Below are 9,556 nucleotides of genomic sequence, written 5' to 3'. Positions count from 1 at the left end.
GAAAGAACCTCAATGAGCATTGTTGCAAAATATCGAAACGAAATGCCTCTTACGGACTAAAAGCCTCAAGAATAACCTCGACTGGAAACCTCGTCAGCACCTCGAACGAAATCTCAAACACGACCAAACTTTGATGACCATGTAAGGCAAATAAAGAATAGACCTCAAAAGAAAGACACCAGCTGCAACTGGTTGTTTGTGATAGTTTCCAGTAGGTTTAGGCTCAGTTTAATGGTTGAAAGTTGGAGAAAAAGAGTGGTCTTGAAGTTGGTTTACACGGCTGTTTTCTTCGACTGTTTTTGAGTGGTTTTAGGTAGTTTAAAGATGGTTTTGGTGCTGGTTTTCGTGGGTATTGAAGCTGCTTTAATGGAAGTCTTTTCAGCAGTATTTCAGATGCATTTTTGCTGGGATTTGGGTTCTTTTGAGATTGTTTTGTCCAGCTGCGTTTTTGCTATTTTAGGGGGGTTTACATGGCAACTTTTATGGAGGAAAGGGTGGTTTTTAGGTGGTAATTTGGGCAGATGTTACATGAAAGTTTACATGGTTGTCTTAGTGTAAAAAAAGGATGTGTTAAAAGACCATCTCCAACCCTAACATCAAATTTCACACCAAAATAGTGTAACATCAAATTTATTCCAACCATTACACCATTTTTTTACACCAAAAAAAAATATTTCTTCTCTCTCTTCTATATTATATTATTATCTTCTATTTAAATTTTATCTTTTATTTCCTTCAAAAAAATTCTATCTTTTTTCTTTTTTTCCATATTTATCATATATAATTCACATTCACCACTTATATAATCATTTAGTACAAAATTATTTTAACGGATAAATCAACTAAAGGTAAATCATTGATAAAAGATAATTAAATAAATATTACATCATAGTCAAATTTAATTTAAGTACCACATAAATATTCAACTTTCGCCTTTATTCTCCCATAAATGCTCGATTAATGTATTACGAAGTGCAAAATGCACATCTTTATCCTTAATTTTTTTGTGTCGAGCTAAAAATTATTCAAATTGGTGATTTTCAATTTTAGCAACATTAGATATCTTACATTTGCATTTTCATTTTTAAATAATGATTATATTTCTTTTTATACAATTATAATAATAATAATAATAATAATAATAAAATTTTACTTATAATTTTATATAAATATAATATATACAAAAATTAATATATCAAAAAATAGGATATAAAATTAAAATTATAAAGATCTTAATATAAAAATTAATTATATACACAATATATGATAAATTAAAAGTACAAAAAATAAAAAGATGAATAAAATATAATAAATCAAATTTGGTGTTGATGAATAATGTTACACCAAATTTGGTGCAACACTATTCATGCACTATAATGGTGCAAGATTTGGTGTGTCACACCTCCTTTTTCTACCCTGGAAGGGGTATAAGGGAGTTTTTTCAATTAAAGTGACAAAATCGAAACGGGATTATTTATATAAAATTCAGATTCGCCACTTAGGATAATTTATGGTGTCTCATGTTACCGGTTTAAATTCTCAAATCGAGGAAGTTTGACTTTGTTTTACAGTCCACGAAACACAAAAATTCGGGTAAGGAATTATGTTAACCCGGAAAAAGGTATTATGCATTTTAGCACGGTCACTCAATTACTATTATTGGCCTAATTATCTGATTTAATACATTTTTAAAACCTACGTGCATTTTTTAACTTTCTAACCGCTTTTAATTATTTAAGGAATTATTCTGGAACAAGTTACGATTGTTGTACACTTGTTTGTTTTGTACACATTGCAAATCATGTCACGAAAACCGTACCCACGATATACAACATGCTTAATTATTAGCATTATTAGTTGTTATGGCCGGGTCACATAAATGTACCCCCAGATTTGAAAATTATGTACCATAACTACGTCACGAAAACCGTACCAGTAGCCATGATGATCTTATTATAATCGTGGCTAAAGCAAACTACGAGTGTTCAAAGTGTTTTCTACACTAAGTTATAAAATTAATATGAGGGCCATAGATTAGATGATTCAATTGTGTGAGTGGCACGCCTCAATTTCTTTCAAAGGAAATGCATTCAACTAAGCGAACTACAGATATTCGTATTTAAAATTAATTTGAAATTAGGTATCACAACCATACTACATGAGACGTACCCGTAGTTGTGATGATTTAATTATATGCCTAAAGTAAACTACGAGGGATCATGTTTAAACTAAGTTTGGCATTATAAAGGGGCTGCTAATTGAAAGCCTTTTTGAGGAGACAGACTAGGCCCTTAAGTGTTTTAAAAGAGCTGGGCCAATATTGTAACGACCCAACCGGTCATTTTGATTCTTAGAACCTCGCCCCCCTAAATAAAACTTACCGTGCTTGCTTTAACTAGTTTACGACTTACGGGGATGGTTGGTTCGGGATTTGAAAGAGTTTGGATTGAAATAGGCTCATTTGACTCCTTAAGATTTTCTTAAAAGGCTAAGTTTGACTTTGGTCAATATTTTTAGCAAACGGACCCGGATTTGTGTTTTGACGATCCCGGAGGGTCCGTAGGATAATATGGGATCTGGGCGTATGCCCAGAATTGAATTTCGAGGTCCCTAGCCCAAATAGTGAATTTTTATTAGAAATTGTTAAATTGAAATTCTAAGGATTTAAAGAAATTAACTAATGATTGATCATGTTGGTATCAGGCCCGTGTGTTGGTCCCGGAGCCCGGTGCATGTCCAATATAACATTTAAGACTTGCCCTCAAAATTTGGTGTCAATCCGAGTAGTATAAGTACGTTTCAGCATGTTATGAGGGAATTGAAGAACTTGTTCAAAAGTTGGATTTAATTGGTTTTAGGGGGTGATTCTTATATTTAGCGTTGTTTCGGGTGTTCCGAGGGTTTGAGCGAGTCCGTTTTATAATCTTAAACTTGCCGGTATGTTCGGGCGGGGCCTGGGGGCTCCGAGAGACAATCGGGCGAGGCTCGAGTGAAGTTGGAAAACTTGGGAAGAGATGAAGCTTCAGGTTTCTATTATAACCGCACCTGCGGTTGGTCAGCCGCAGGTGCGAGACCGCAGAAGCGGTCATCCTCTCACAGATGCGGCCAAACCAAAGCTGCAGAAGTGGCTGCGTAGAAGCGGCTTCAAAAACCGCAAAAGCGGTTCCAGCTCGCTTGGCCAATTCTGTAGAGGCGGCCTTTCTCTTGCAGAAGCGGGACCGCAGATGCAGTCCCCTGACTGTAGATGCGGAAATCACTGAAGCACTGAGCTTCATTTAATACGGGCTCTAAGCCATTTTGGCCATTTTCACTCACCCATTGGGCGATTTTGGAGCTCTTGAGAGAGGACTTTCACCTAGCATCTTGAGGTAAGTTTATCCTACCTATTTCTAGTTTAATACTTGAGTCTTGGGTAGATTAACACACAAAGATTAAGGTAAAATCATGGGATTAGCGCAAAACCTAGGGTTTTGATAAAAGTTGGATTTAACCACAAAATTTGTTATGAAATGAATTAGAAATCATATATTATTGATCCTTAGGTTATAAAGAACAACTTTCTTCGAAAAATTTCGGAATTCGAGCACGTGGGCCCGGGGTCAGATTTTAGAAAACTTGTGTTTAAGGTTGGGAAATTGCTTTAATAGTTAGACTGCGATCTTGTGAGCTTGTATTGACTAGTTCCTACCTCATTTAATTAGTTTTGGATTGTTCGGCTCCAAATTGAGAGTTTGAGCTCATACTTGGTATTTGGAAGTACACTTTGGAGCGAGGTAAGTCTCCTTTCCAACCTTGTAAGAGGGAATTATCGCCATAGGTGTGATAATTGAATAATTTGCCACTAAATGCTGGGGCTACGTACGCACTAGGTGACGAGAGTCCGTGCATAGCTACTATTATGTTAATTGTCCGGGTAGTTTAAGACCCGTATCATGCCATATTTGCGAATATTGGAAATGTGATCGCTTAGGATATGCTAATTGGAAATGAACATAAGTAAATGTATGAACTTGTTGAATCCTTGCATGAATTTATTTGAATATAAGTGTGCCTTCATGTATTTTCTGGATGACAATTGATATTTGTGGATCGGGCCGATCGCCTCGATAGAAATAGATGTATCTATGGTTCGCCCCATTCGACCCTCTAGCAGTGCACAGTTGTCTTTTCTGTTGGATCGGGCCGTCGACCTCGACATAATGTGTGCATGATATCTATGTGAAATCTTATTCATGACTTGCCTTGTTAAATGTTTTGAAATGTAAAAGGCTAACTGTGATATTATTAAGGTCATGACTTATTACCTCTTGCTACGAACTGTTATTTACTCGTGACTTTCATGCTTAGCATAACACTTTATTATATTATTTGACCCTAGTAAGTATCAAGTAGACCTCTCGTCTCTACTTCTTCGAAATTAGACGGGATACTTACTGGGTACATATTATTTATGTACTCATACTATGCTTCTGTACTTAATTAAATAGGGTCTAAGGTAGGTACATCTGGCTATCAGTCTAGTGCGCATCCTTGGTCATAGTCCGAGACTTCCACGATGAGATGCTCTCCCTTCATGTTCCGTTCAGCAGTTGGATGGAGTCTCTCTTTATTTTTTTCTGTCTATTCTATTCCGGACAGTAGGATAGATTTATTCTTTTGTATATTCTACTAGTTGCCCATAACTTGTGACACCAGGTCTTGGCACACACATTAGTAGACTATTCTTTTGGGAATTGTATAATTATTTTGGGTACATTACTGATTATCACTTGTTTTAACTTCAAGTTTAGCAATTGTAGTACTTGTTTTGGTAAAGTAAAATGAACATTTATTTGTATTTCCGCGTTGGCTTACCTGACAATGGTATTTGGTGCCATCATGACCTATAACGGAAATGGGTCATAAAAACATGGTATCAGAGCACTAGGTTAACGTAGGTCTCACAAGTCATGGGCAAACCTAATAGAGTCTTGTGGATCGGTATGGAGATGTCTGTATTTATCTTCGAGAGGCTATAGGGTGTTAGAAAACTACTCTTTATTCATTTCCTATCGTGCAGTGGTTTGTATACTAAATTTCCCTCTTCTATTCTCTCACATATGGTGAGGACACGCGCAGCTGATGTTCCAGACCCGGGAGGAGCTGCTCCCCCCGTTGCTAGAGGCCGAGGCCGGGGGAGGGCACCGGCCCGAGGTAGGGGACGAGGGCATCCCAGAGTTGTCCCAGTAGCACCACCAGCAGATCTTGCAGGAGATCCTATCATTGAGGAGCAGGGCGAGGTGCCGGCAGCTGAGCCTACCCCGGTGGACTTTATGACAGCACCGGGTTTCTAGGAGGTCATGGGCCGTATGTTGCGCTTTATGGACACCATGACTCAGGCTGGTTTATTTCTAGCAGATCAAGCTACATCACAGGCAGGAGGGGGAGCACAGACCCCTATTACTCAGGCTCTTGGTCATGCAGCTGCAGTATATCAGACTCCGCGTGCACTACCCGCGGACGGGGCTCAGCCAGTTGCTGTAGTGGTGCCCGAGCCCAGACCAGTTGCGGATGGGGACCCACAAAAGTTATTAGATAGATGGATTAGACTTCACCCTCCTGTATTTGGGGTGAGCATCATGAGGATGCCTAAGATTTCATTGATAGGTGTAGGGATAGACTGCAAAACATGAGGATATTGGAGTCGTACGGGGTTGACTTCACTACTTTTCAGCTAGAGGGCAGGGCTCGTAGGTTGTGGCAGTCCTATGTTCTTGACAGGCCTGCAGGTTCTCCTCCCATCACTTGGGGTCAGTTCACACAGTTATTCTTGGATAGGTATATCCCACCCTCTGAGAGGGAAGAGCTGCGGTATCAGTTTGAGCAGCTTGAGCAGGGTCAGATGTCCATGACTAACAATAAGGTGAGGTTTTCTGAGTTATCCCGCCATACATTGATGATACTTCCTTCAGATGCAGATAGGGTGTGGAGGTTCATTGCAGGGTTGTATTCTAGCATTAGGGGCATCATGTCCCAAGAGGTGGTGATGGGGACTCCTTATCACCTAGTAGTGGAGATTGCTCAGAGGATTGAGGGCTACCATCTGAGGGGTAGTGTGATGACCCGGCCAGTCGTCTCATGAGTTACCGCCCCGTTTACCCCATTTTTGCTTCTTATTTCTTTGTCTATCGACTCTATATGTGATCGGGTTGGTTGGCTCGGATTCGGAAAGAATTTAGTAAGGTTTGAGACACTTAGTCTCTTTTGAGAAAGCTTAAGTTAGAAAAGTCAACCGGATATTAACTTAGGTGTTAGAGGTCTCGGATATGAGTTCTGATGGTTCAAATAGCTTTGAGAGATGATTTGGGACTTAGGAGCGTGATCGGAATGAGTTTTGGAAGTCCGGAGTAGATTTAGGCTTGAATTGGCGAAATTAGATTTTTGGCGATTTCTGGTTGATAGGTGAGATTTTAATATAGGGGTCAGAATGGAATTTCGAGAGTTGAAATAGTTTCGTTGTTTCATTTGGGATGTGTGTGAAAAATTTCAGGTCATTAGAACGTGGTTTGGTTGGGTTTTTTTATCAAAAGCGTAATTTAGAAGATTTTGGAATTCCTAGGCTTGAATTCGATGCGAATTGGGTGTTTTGATGTTCTTTTGAGCGTTTCGAAGGTTGCAACAAGTTTGAATGAGGTTATGGGATATGGTGTCATACTTGGTTGAGGTCCCAGGGGCCTCGAATGAGTTTCGGATGGTCAATCGGACCATTTCATGATGTTTACAATTGCAGAAAAATTGTTGTGTATTGCAGAAAATTTTGACCTTCGCGTTCGCGAGTGGGTCCTCGCGTTCACGAAGGTTCAGTTGATGAAGTCTAGGAGTTAATCCTTCGTGTTCGCGAAGGGCTGAGTGTTTGTTCATCGCGTTCGCATGAAGGGGATCGCGTTGCGTAGAGGAAAGTGGTCAGTTGGGTTCGAGGTCAAATTGTTCATCGCGATTGCGAGTGATGGGGTGTGAACGCAAAGAGTGGCCTGAGGAAAGCATCGCGTTCGCGATGGGAAGGTCGTGATCGCGAAGAAGGATTTTTGGTCAAAGCTAGATTGTGCTTCGCAAACGTGAGGCTTTGACTGCATTCGCGAAGAAAGAAATAAGGCCTGGGCAAAATGTTTAAATAGTCGTCTTGTCTGCAATTTGGGGTTTATTTCCACCATTTTTGATCATTTTTGGAGCTTGTTGAAGAGGATTAAAGAGGGATTCAAGGGGAATCACTTGGAGGTAAGATTCGTGGACTTAAAACTCTATTCTAATGTGAAATCTACCTAATTAATCATGGAAATTAAGCCTAAAATTGAAGAACTAGGGCTTGAAATTGGAGACCTAGAAATTGGGATTTGAGGGGTTGTTTGTGGTTGGATTTTGATGATTTTGGTATGAATGAACTCGTGGGAGGATAAGGATTTTGTTGATATGATTTTTATCGAGTTTCGAGATGTGGGCCCGGGGATCGGGTTTGGCCAATTTCGAGATTTTTGGTATAATTTTATTATTTTCGCTTGGGCTTCGTTCCCTTAGAATATTTTGACGCGTGATTCTGATTTTAGATAGATTCGACGTGAGTGGAGGCCGATTCGAGAGGCAAAGGCGTCGCGGAGTAGTATTTTCACCGGTTGAGGTAAGTAACCATTGTAAATATGGAACTGAAGGTACAAAACCCCGGTATTTGACTTGTTTCGATAAATGCGGTGATGCACATGCTAGGTGACGAGCGTCTGGGCGTGCACCGGTAGGGAATGTGACTTAGTCCGTCCCGTATCGACTATTAAGCTGCGTATTTGATTTGGAACCTTATGATATTCCGTACTTTAGTCATTTATACTATATTATGGGATGTAGGCCATGTTTGGGGCCTTGTGACGACCTGTTGAGACCCTTGGGGACATTTTTACTGTTTTTCCTCACTCTACTTATTTGAAAGCATATCCTCAGTCATGTTTTACCTATTTATTTTTTAAAACTAGTTTTATCACTCTACTTCTTAAATGTGAGGACTGTTTGGACTGAGTTCCCTAATTTCTACTGTTGTGCCCGAGAGGCTATGAGGCTAATGACTGAGAGAGATAGAGAACCTAATGGTGAGGATATTTATATATGTATGAATTATGGATCGGGCTGCACGTTGTAGTGATACTTATATGGATCGGGCTGCACGCCGCAGTGATATATATATTGGATCAGGCTGTGTGCCGCAGTGATACGATGCTTGGGCTGTAGGAGCCCCTCCGGAGTCTGTACACCCCCAGTGAGCGTAGTCGACTATAATTTATAGAGCGGGCTACACGCCGCAACGGTTACTATAATTATTATTATTATTATTATTATGAGATATTAATGAGCGTGAGTGCTGAGATTGTGTACTGAGTGATGAGAGTTGAGGCACGATTGACTGAGAGGCTGCCCGAGAGGCCATGTTCTGAGTGATACCTTGCCCGAGGGGCCCATTTATGATAGTTTTCACTGATTTCACTCTTCTTTTAAAATAAGCCTCTATTGAAAAATTGCTAAGTATATGATTTCAAGTATTTAAACTGAAATTGACGATTTTATGATAGAACTGGTTTTAAATTGTGGAATTTGATCTGTTATCCTATTGTTTATTCATTTATATGATTTTTAACTGCTTGTCACTGCTTTCAGACCTTGTTTACTTTAGTTACTTACTGAGTTGGCGTACTTGTGTGCAGATCCAGGTGCCCGAGTGGCAGAGTGAGAGTCCTCAGCATTTTTAGAGGTTGCCAGAGATTGCAAGGTAGCTGCATGGCATCCGCAGCCATTCTTTCCTCCTTCCTATCTTGTTCGTTTTTGCATTTTTATACTTATGATGTATTAGACAGTTGGTTGTGTATTAGAGGCTCTAGACTCATGACACCAGATGTTTGGGCTGTGTTGTCTTATGTTTTATTTATTTCTGCACATTTTAGTTGTTTCAAATACTTCTTATGAAAATTGGTATTTAGACTCGTGTTAGAAAAATGGCTTTATAAAAGAAAAGGGGTTGTGATGAATGGTTAGGTTGGCTTGCCTAGTAATGTGATAGGCTCCATCACGACTGGCCATTTGGGGTCGTGACAAGTTGGAATCAGAGCCTAAGTTACATAGGTCTCACGAGTCCTGAGCTGGTTTAGTAGAGTCTCGCTGATCGGTACGGAGACGTCTGTATTTATCCTCGAGAGGCTGCAGAACCTTTAGGAAAAACTTTATATTCTTAAAATTCTTGTCGTGCGAATTTGTTGATCCGAGTACTAAACTTTTGTTATTCCATTCTCTCACAGATGGTGAGGACACGTGTTACCGGGCAGGATGGACGACCACCAGTACCACCAGTTGGGGCCACTAGAGGTCGAGGACACGGTCGAGGCTATGGTAGGGGCAGCGTAGCTAGGTTAGCACCTGTAGATCCACCAGCTGCCCCAGTTCAGGATCAGGTCCCGATTGTGGAAGCTACAGCAACACCAGCTCAGGCACTAGCTTTGCCTATTGTGATTTCAGGCCTTTAGGAGGCTTTAGCTCAGATTTTATC

The sequence above is a fragment of the Nicotiana sylvestris genome, chromosome 6 (assembly GCF_000393655.2).
Source record: "Nicotiana sylvestris chromosome 6, ASM39365v2, whole genome shotgun sequence".
Taxonomy (NCBI): Eukaryota; Viridiplantae; Streptophyta; class Magnoliopsida; order Solanales; family Solanaceae; genus Nicotiana; species Nicotiana sylvestris.
This window is presented reverse-complemented; position numbering follows the sequence as displayed.